General features: G+C 38.3%; 1 pseudogene; it reads left to right on the top strand.

Moving 5' to 3' along the window:
* The first annotated feature begins 458 nt into the window (after positions 1–458).
* Positions 459–9,072, top strand: LOC116647202 (annotated as a pseudogene).
* The last annotated feature ends 1,877 nt before the right edge of the window (positions 9,073–10,949 follow it).

Raw genomic sequence — 10,949 nt, 5'->3', positions numbered from 1 at the left:
TGACATTGTGATGGACTAACCTGCATGTTAATAAAGGGAATAGCATTTAGGGGTAGAACAACAAATCCTGTAGCTTGGTTTGCCAAGAGGAAGAAGCATGGTAGAATTCGGGAGGACTTTGTACAAATAATATGGAGAGAAAGGATTCAACTGTGAGCTCAAGAATATTTTTGCCCTACCTTCTGTTTGTCTCTTCTCTGTCCTCTGTGAATGTTAACTATGTTATCCTTTTTCTTTTATCTGCTGGCATCATATTGAGGAGGCAACCCTGAAATGAGATATGGAAGAATTCATTCCCTGGAGAGGCTTTCGCAAAAACGCTTGGGTTTCTAGGCCTGCTGCTATAGTAGTTCTCTCTAATCGCTTGCTGTTTTTAAAGGGGGCTGAGCCTGCCCCTGAGTAGGAGCAATATGGAGTTTAGTAGGAGCAATATGGAGTTTAGTAAGTGCCCTGATTGAATGTTGACTGAGTTGATAGTGTTGATGAAACTGAGGAGAGAGACTGTATTAGTTAAGATAGACTGTGACCATGTACTCACAATTCCCCATTACCTAATCACTGACTTGACCATATTCTAGTCAGGCTTCTCTCCTCCACATAGGTCCCTGAACTTTGGTTTTGCCCCTGCTTAAGCAAGCAAGAAGATGTAGACATCCTCCCTTATAGCTCATTCCATGAATTGGCTGACTACAGAAACAATTTTTGTTGTTGAAGTGCCTGGATTTTTCCACCTTCTCACCCCCATTGCTTGCCTCCCTCCCCCATAAAGTTCCTACTAGCCCTCTTACCCATTCCTGCTTTTTAAAAAGCTTTTCAGTGTTTGATTTTGAAACACTAGCAGATCCTGAGGTCAGCATGTTCTACTTACTGCAATCATCTTTTTGAATAGTCTTTCCTTATGTAAGTTCAATTTGTTGTAATTTGACAGCTGTTATAAATAACACCTAAATTTCAGTGGTTTAATACAGAAAAATTTACTTTTTCTTCACACTACAGACCAATGATCTGTTTCATGCAGTCCTTCAAGGACCCAGGTTCTTTCAATCTAGTTGTTCCATTGTTTTTTAGAGCTTTCAGTCCTTCAATGGATCATTTGTATTTGGCCAGGAGACAAGGGAGGAGAGTGTAGAGGATTACAAAAGAGGTTTTACAGGTCAGGCCTGCAAGTGACACACTTCATGTTCACCCATATTCCATTGGCCAAAACTGAACTACCTAACTGTAAGAGCCCTAAGAAATGTAGTATAGAAGCAGTTTCAGGTAGAAGAGGAGATTATAGTTATTGCTGAGAGCTAGGATTCTCTGCCACATTGTATATCTCTGTCAGAACTAAAAATGACTTGAATAGTCTGGAATGATGAATGAAATCCAAAAATAAATAATAGTAAAAAATGTAACAAAAATATTAGTGTTCTAAAATCCAGCTACACGAGTATCAGATTCAAAGGAAGTTACAACAGCAAGAACAAGATAAAATGACTTAGGCCAATAGCTTATGACATGGGTATGATGTCAACATATGCTGAAGAGAAAGAATAATGACTCAAATACTGTTATACTTCCCTCCACCCCAGAAAAATAAAAATCTACTAACAGCGACGTGGTAATAACAAATTTCTTTTAGTAGCAAGCAGAGGAAACTAATTTTAGTATTTTAACAAAATGTTAAGTATACTGAAAGGGTACTGTTGTGTCTCACAATTTTGAAGAAAGATTTTTAATAGCTAAGACACACAAAGGGCTGGGATCATGGTGGATCTGGAACTTCAACAGCAGAAAATTGTGGATCTTCTCCCTGACATTCTGACATTAACATGATTTGGCTTTGAACTTTCCCAGTCTCTGTTTTGGTATCTCTGAATGTCCTGTAGAAATAATTTTATTTGGTCTATGGATCAGTCAGCTATAGTTACAGATTCAAAGTTCACTTAATCATTGGTATTGGTTTCCTCTCTGTATTGAGGTTTGTCCAAGGGAAGGGAGGATTACTTTGAATCGGATAGCTACCCAAAGAAGAGCGTACTTCAGGTTGGAAGTAAAATAATAAGATTTAAGTAAAGCCCAAAAGAAGTGGGAGATGATAAGGTGTGATTTCAACCACACTCTTTGGGTCTCCATTTATTACAAGGCCATATGCTGGGAGTAAGTGATACAAAGATGAGTTAGACACACAAAACCTAATCTGCCCTTCTGCTGTGCTTCGCCACCAGGTCACTGGCTGCAATTCCAGATTCCTGTGCTACAGGCCAGAAGGCAGAGTTCCAGTGTTCCTGTCTTTAATAATTGTCAAATCTAGGCCCACCAGTATCTGCAGTTCAAGTAGAGAAATTTCTGGGCCATGAAAAGTGTACAAATAAAACTGTGGAAATTCATACAAAAGAGAAATGGAAGTAAGAGAGGAAATCATGAATGGAGCAATACTGCAGAGTCTTGACAGATGGTATACAGAAACTAATGACTATTTACCATAATTCATTTTTGTTTTCCTCCTAGGCACATAGCTGAACTACATTTCTCAGCCTCACTTGCAATTAAGTATGGCCATATGACAGAATTACAGTCAATGTAACATGAAACAAAATAATGTCCTGATCATAAAGAGTTTTTTATATGAGTTCTTCCTTGTTCTTTTCCTCTTCCAATAAACTTATGACAATTTCCCAGAGGCACTTGGAAGCCACATGCTGAATATGGCAGAATGGCCATCAACCTGGGCCTGTTAATGACTATGGAGCAAAGTCTCTTTCAAAAGATCAGAACCACCCTGGGCTATTAAACAGATGAGAAATTAACCTTTAATATGCTAAATTGTTTTTTTACATGTTTTGGTCAATTTAACACACACACACACACACACACACACTACCCTACTCCAATGTAGAAATTGGTGTCAGAAGAGAGGAACTACCGGAACAAAAATCTAAAGTATGAGTCGTTGGCTTCATGGATAGGCAAAGATGTAGCAGGCTTGGAAAGTGAACCCCATTTTATGTAGGGTCAAAAAAATTTGGCAAAACTATCTTTTTCAGTACTTTTTAAGCTAAAACAAAGATATATAAGCCTATAGCTCTAGGGGAAGTGATGAACAAGAAACAGAGTACTGGTGTCAGTGTATTACTCTTGAGTTGTCAATTACCTATTACATTTAGCAAGAAAGAGCCCAGGTACTGAATGAATGATCTTGCAGAACAGAGCTATGAACCAATCTGGTCCACTAATGCCAGACTGATATGTAAGAAGGAAAAACTTTTTCTCTCATGTAAACTGCTATACTTGAGTCTGTTGGTTACATCAGCATTGCCTTTACTTTAATTGGGCGGTGAGGGGTTGCTGGAGAGCATGAACAAAGCCATATAAGTAACTTAGGTGTACCAAGAAAATGTCAAGGCATTTTGTTTGTCTAGAACATAGGTTGGCAAATTATGGCTCAAGGGTCAAATTCAGCCTGCTGATTTTTTTTTCAATATTGTTATTGGAACACAGCCACATTCATTAATGTATTGCCTATTGTACAGTTATTATCTATTATATAGTTTATAACATATTGAGTAGTTGCAATAAAGACCATATGGTCTGTAAAGCCAAACATATTTACTATCTGGCCCTTTACAGAAAAAGTTTGCTGACCCCTGGTCCAGACAGTGTATTATAAATAATGTAGGGAAAGTGAGATAATTCCTAAGAATATTTGTTAAAGTCAGTGTTGAAGGTCTTAGAAGTCAGAATGAATGGGGCAATGAGGAACTATTACAGGTATTTAAAAGGTGAGTGATGTCCATAAATATTTCTAGAAATCACATTGTGGGATGACAGTGACAAACTAGAGTGGTCAAAGGAAAATAAGCTTGCAGGTAAAGAATCTGAAACCAGGTCATAAGTGGGAATGGTTGGAGAATCTATAAATATTTAGCCTGCAGAAGAGAAAATTTAAGGTGTACGATATGTAGGTATTCAAATATTTAAAAGCCTGACTAGTGGGAAAAATCCAATTTATTTGCAAATATCCAATTCAGTATCTCATCAGAAGGCAGTGTTCCTCTAAGACACTTGAGTAGAGCTAAATTGAGATTCTTTAAGAGGTCAAATCAGATAAATACAAATATACTCTAAAAATGTCTAGCACAAAACCATGCCATCTATTTTTTATGTTGAAATCCCCTGTTACATTTTCTCATTAATCCACTGCACTTTGACTTGCATCATCACCACTGCCAGCCCCCTGAATTTGCTTTTGCCAAGGTTACCACTAGCAGCTTTGTTGAAAAATTCATTGAACACTTTTCTGGCATTTACACTATTCATGACCTGCTTTTAAAAATCTTCTTGTCACTTTGATTTTGCAACACTAACCTTGCTGTTTTTTCCTCTCTCTGGACATTTCGTGTTACTCTCCTTCAAAGGCTCTTATTTTGTTGGCCTTCCATTACATATTAGTTTTACCCGAAGTTCTGCAATGGACTTTCTTTATTCTACCCCATCTCACTGGTGTCTGCTGTATATTTTAAAAGTAGATGCTAAAGCCATAGTGCATCTTGTTTTCAAAGTCTTTTTAAGAATTCACGAGGTTTTAGGATTAAGTTTTAAGAAAAGTTTGTCTCTCTCAATAACTTTAATGTATTCATTTCCAATTGAGTGCCTAATTGGCTCTGTCCTTGGTGCTGGAAAGCCAACAGCGGCGGGGCGGGGGGGGGGGGGAAACACATGAGTTTCTTGCTCTTGTGGGATTTTCATTCTAGTTGGAGGGGAAGAAGAGAAGTAAACAAAAATTAGGATAAACATGAAAATTTCAGAGATGGCCAAGTACTATAAAGAAAATAGACCATGATAATTAATCAGGGAATAGCTGGGAAATTTATTAATTTAGATAGGATGGTCAGGTATAGTTTCTAAGAGTCTTGAATAATGAGAAACTAAGACTTTTGACCTAGGTCCTGGATAATAAGAAGGAGTTGGTCATGTGAAGATTTAGGGGAATAATATTCTCACTGTATTGCATAGTGAGTCCAAAGACTTGAAGGTGGGAAATAAATGTGGCATGTTGAAGGAACGGAGAGATTATTAGAATGTAGTTAACAATGGGGGAAAGTAATAATTGATGAGAATAGAAAAATAATGAGAGCCAGAGTATTTTGTGCTTTGTGGGCTTTGATGTGAAGTTTGAATTATCTATAAGTGCAATGAAAAGCCATTGGAAGAATTTTTAGTATGGAGGTGACATGATATCACATTACCTGTATTTTTCTATTTGTCAAATGATACAAATTATATAACTTTTTACTTTGCTGCCGGAAATTTAGATGCACAGTAAATTCTTGACAACAGGATATGAATTAGCTTATGACTTCATGTATATTTATTATCTTATTCTTTTTATTTCTGTTATAATTTTTTATATGTGAGCTTCTTTTGAAAAATGCCTCAAAGTATTTTTGAAGAACTGATAATATGAATCATATAATACATTCTGACTTGAAATAAGAGCATTGGACTTGGATTTGATAACCTGCATGCTATGCCAGTTCTAACACTAAATTATTCATGTGAATTTAGGATAATAATTCAAACTCTTTGGGCCTTAATATCCTCATCCCCAAATGAGGAAATTAATGCTTCTCAGGAATATTGTGTGGAGAAGATTGTGACTGTATATAGGCAGATAGTTGTAGAACTATATATATTTAGTACATATTTCTTAAGCTTCCTCTATGGGCTAAAAATTAGATATTAAAATTTGGGGATTCAAGATCTACTCTTATAAGAAGAATCTGGATAAAGTTATGTTAAATATATAGTGCCAAACATTTTTAATCCATGTGTATTTCATATAGAAAAGGAAATATTGGACATCTTCTCAAGTGTATGATCCTCCTTAGATTTTTTTTTTTAATAAGGAGGTTGAATCTCTTGACAAACATATGAAATTTGAATCAGGAACAGTTCAAGTTCAATGCTAAAATTAGGAGAAAAGTTTGAACAAGTTCTCTGTATGCATCCTCATCAGAATTACTGCTAATGGCTATGTGCAAAGTTTAGCTGATGAATTATTCAGTTTGATATCAATCTTGTCTGTTGCCACAGACTTTTGAAACAAAGAATGCTTTGCAATTCTTAGGAATATACCTTTAGGCAACAATCGAAATATTACTTGACATCCACAGTTCATGCTTTTAAAACTTATTTAAAGTGTAAGTAAATTGCATAAGAAGCTTTTAATTCCTATAACTTTTGAATAATTTATCTTACCTTTTCATCAAGCTCTTGTGTGTATTTTGCTATGAAATACTGTCAGCTCCATGTGTACATTATTTTAACCCTAGAAAGGACTGACTTTGTAAATATTAACATTACATGGGTGGCTAATGAGAAGACTCCTTAGAACTCAAGTGCTCTGTGAGCCACATTTTGGAAACCACTGGATTATAGAAAACTATTACCTATGCCTATTGTACCCGGCCTTCAGGTCTGTAATGTGTGCATTGATTAGTGTCTTTCCATTTTGTCCATATCAAAATTTAAGTGCCTGTTCGTGGCATTGCAGAACTTAAGAAATCTGCTCTCATCATGCCTCTTATACTTCCCCACCATGGCTCTGGTCTTTCCACCTATACTTCTCTCCCCTGAAATAACCACTTCTTGCCAGCTTTAATACTATGTACCATTGAAGACTCAGTCTTTTCTACGATTATTTCACAGGTCTGGAATAGTTACAAATAGTCCTTCCTCTGCACTGACTCTGAGCTTTGCCAACTGGTTATTTATTACATGTCTCCATGGCCATCACTAGAAGTGGTTGTGGCCCTGGGGAAACTACCAGTGAAGGCTGCTCAGGAAAATCATTTGCAGAAGGAAGCCACTCTGTAGGTAGGTATCTTTCATAGGATCCCTGGGATAGACAGAAAAGACATTAAGATTGCAGTATCCCTGCTGTCACTGCAAATGAGTGGAACAGAGTGCAGACACCCATGTTGCCCTGCCAAAGAAAGGGGTCTATTTCAATTACTATAAATTCCCTGAAGATAGAAACTGTATTATTTATCTTCATATCTCAAGTTCTCTGCATATTAGATGGTACAAATGAGGCCTCCCTACATACTTGTTGAAATGAATTGCAGTAGCGTTTTGAGACATTGCATACCATTTGTTTGTATGCTTTTCATAACATCACTGTCCTTTGTTTTTTTTTTTTTTTTTTTCATAGAAAGAAAACAAACCAGGTTTTTCTAACTAGGTAGACTAAGTGACAAAAGCTTCAAAATTCTCATAAAGAAATTGAAACGCACCTTTATAAAGCAATGTTGTATGCAGGCAAAAATGATAGTACTATAAACTGTTAGGATAGTAGATATTGGAGAAACATTAGAGCACAATTTTGTTAAGTGCAGATTCAAATTGGGACAGATCTAGACTCAGGTGCTAGCTCCATTTACAGGCTGTGATCTGGACCAAAACTCCAGCTTCCTTAGTTGCTGTATAATGGACACAATAATAGTATCTGTCCATGAATATTTAACCAGGATACTGCATATAAAATACCAAGCACTGTAAGACTTAACAGTCATTGCTGTTTTCGAGCTTTTAGATGAAAATTAGGTTCTGGCTAAAATGTTAGGTTAGAAAATTTATTAGGTCCACCTTCACATTTAGCATCTACTTCTTAGAAAAGTTCTTATAGTCTGGGCTGGGCAAACGGAATCGTGATCAGTTTGACCACTATTGCCAACTACCTCTTACTGTCAAGTAGCTCCATGGCAACAGGCCCCATATAGGCTCTGTTCTGTTCCCACACCCCATACCCAACTTCAGCTGCCAGGAGTCTCTTTTTATTTCCCTCTTCCTCTTTGCTGTGTTGGTCGAGTCCTAGTCCTTATGTTACTTTTTATCCCCCAATGCCTTAAAGAATGTAATTTAACCTGCCTTGTTTTTTCATCTGCGAAACAAGGGTAATAACCTTCCTATCACCTGTGCTCAAACAAACATGGTAAGAATTAATGAGATAAAGCATAGAGGTAATAAAGTCTAAGAAATGTTAAAGTGCATTAAACTCATTCAAAGAAATAAAGTTTAAAAAGTATAAGAATAGAGTCTGATGGGGAGCGGGAGTGGAGAGCGGACCCTAGAGAGCCCTGAGCAGCCCCACTGCCTTGGCCTAGTTACCATCACACCCCGGGAGGGGGCGCCGCTGCCGCAGCCGGCCCCAGTCATCATCCCCGCCACCAGGAACAGCGACCCCGAGACCCAGCAGCCTCACATCTGAGGTGCCTGCCTGAGGGACAAGAAGATCATCCCAACGAAGGTTTTGGGGAAATGGTTAAATGTAAGAAACGGATATGGTTTCATCAACAGGAATGACACCAAGGAAGTTGTATTTGTACACCAGACTGCCATAAAGAATAACCCCAGGAAGTCCCTTTGCAGTGTAGGAGATGGAGAGGCTGTGGAGTTTGCTGCTGTTGAAGGAGAAAAGGGTGCAGAGGCAGCCCATACTGTGACAGGCCCTGGTGGAGCTCCAGTGCAAGGCAGTAAATATGCAGCCGGCAACGCTCTCCACATCGCAGGGGTCCTCCACCCAATTCCCAGCAGAATTATCAGAATAGTAGGAGTGGGGAGAGAAGGAGGGTGGGGAGAGTGCTCCCGAAGGCCAGGCTCAACCGCACTGGCCCTACCCTACTGCAGGGGACGCTTTCCATCCTACTACATGCGGAGACCCCAGAGGCCTGGACCACGGTCTTCTAACCCTCCTGTGCCCGGTGAGGTGATGGAGGGAGCTGACAAGGTGCAGGAGAACAAGGTAGACCAGTGAGACAGAATATGTTTCAGGGTTATAGACCATGACTCTGCAGGGGTCTTCCTCGCCAAAGAGCCTAAAGAGGACTGCAATGAACAAGATAAGGGAAATCAGGAGATGAGATACAATGTCTGCAGCTGCCTCAGTGTTGGTACCACCTCAACTTCAATTACCAACGCAGACGCCCAGAAAACCCTAAACCACAAAATGGCGAAGAGACAAAAACAGCCCACCCACCAACTGAGAATTCGTCTACTCCCTAGGCTGAGCAGGGCGGGGCTGAATAAATACCCGCTTACCATCTCTACCATCATCCAGTTTAGCCCAACAAGAATAAATGAATATAAAATTCCAGCAATAAGAAATGAACAAAAGATTGGAGCTGAAGACCTTAAGTGCTCTTTTTGCCCGCTGACCAGATAAATAGAACTATCTACAGTATCTATGCAACATGAGGTTTTAAAAATTATTTTTACCTAAAGACCTCTCTTTTCAGTAATGACAAACATGTGTCTGTATGTGTTTGTGTGTTTCTAAAGCCTGGTTTTTCTCAATACACCTTTAAAGGTTTTTAAATTGTTTCATATCTGGTCAAGTTGAGATTTTTAGGAACCTCATTTTTGTTTTGTAAGAAAAGTTTATAAGTTGATTTTTTTAAAAAGTCAACAAATGGCAAGCACCTGTTAATAGAAAAATAAAATACTTAAAGTATAAGAATAGCAACATTACAGCATTCATATGCTGAATTTGTTATCAGAAAAATTACTTTGTCTCCCTAGATACAATGTAAAAACTGCGTGCATTAATTCACCCAATTTTGGTCAGAAATCAACAAATCACAGAATATTTGAGTTGGATGGGAGTTTTGAGATCATGTACTTCAGTTCTAGTCTGTTGACATGAAAATCGAGGCTCCAATAAGGGAAAGTGACCTCCTTAAATTCATGCAGCAGTTTAGTGGAAGTGCCAGGTAAACTCCCATTATGCCCTTATGAAACAAGACAAAAAATATACTTGCGTCAGTATTTTTTTAGGTAATTACCATGACTCAAATTTTCCCAATGGGAGCCCTCTGATCTTAGTGCAGTGTTTCAGAAACATTGTTCTATCAAGAATTCCGAAATGTAGGAGAGAGAAACAGCCCTGACATCTCATCTCCCCCACCACTCTCAAGATATCACCACAGGACAAGAGCTGCTTCTAATAAACCTTAGAATAGAGGACAATATAGTGATTATTTTCAGCAGTATAATTTGGACCAAAGAAAGTTCTGGTTATCTAGTGAAGACTGAAACAAAACTTATTGCAAGGAACCAAAGGCAGTGCCTCATTGTTCTCAGTCAATGACAATTACATAATATTTAGAATACCTTTGTCTCCTCAATGATCTGTGGCTTTGGATTAGCATGAAAGTGGAAGGCTAATGGAACTATTAATCTTCATTACCCTAATAGTCCTCAAAGTCCTATTAGGGTAATGAAGATAGAAACTATTCCAGATTCCTCACATCATTATGGTCATTGACAACCTGAGAATCACTATCAGCCCCTCTCCACATCAGTGCTTATTTCCAACCCTAAAAATGGAGGGGATTTTCTGAAGGCAGGAGATGATGGCCTTGAAATTGAGACTGATGTTAATTAGAGATGTGACACTCTAGTCTAAAACTTGCAGCAGAACCATGTCTCTCAACATATTCAAAACACACACCAAAATGCCTAACATGTATGCCCCAAAGAGAACCATATTTTGGAAGAAACCCCTTGGTAAATGTTCAAAATAAATTTAGAAACTCAATTGATGAGATTCTTTACATTCAAATCTGATGACAAGCACAGACCAGACTTAACACCTCAAAAACAAAACAACAAAAATTTGGGCACTAAGTGGGGAAAAGAGCAATCATCTCCCAGTATCAATAATGAATATAACTGGAACAAAGTACTCTCCAAATCTTGTGTAAATACTGAGCCCTGCTCTCCACCCTCCTTCCCACTGATACCAATTTTGGCTATAAAAGATGTTTCTTCACCAAAACCCTTGGAAAAGATCACTTGATTCTAGCTCACTATTCAGATCCATAATAATCTTCCCGTGTCCTTCAGGGGGAGCCTCAGCTGGCCCCTGAGTAATGAAAGACACAGTGGGTTTCAAGTTTGGTTAT

Source organism: Phoca vitulina, unplaced genomic scaffold (genome assembly GCF_004348235.1).
Source record: "Phoca vitulina isolate PV1807 unplaced genomic scaffold, GSC_HSeal_1.0 scaffold39, whole genome shotgun sequence".
NCBI classification, from domain to species: domain Eukaryota; kingdom Metazoa; phylum Chordata; class Mammalia; order Carnivora; family Phocidae; genus Phoca; species Phoca vitulina.
This window is presented reverse-complemented; position numbering and strand designations above follow the sequence as displayed.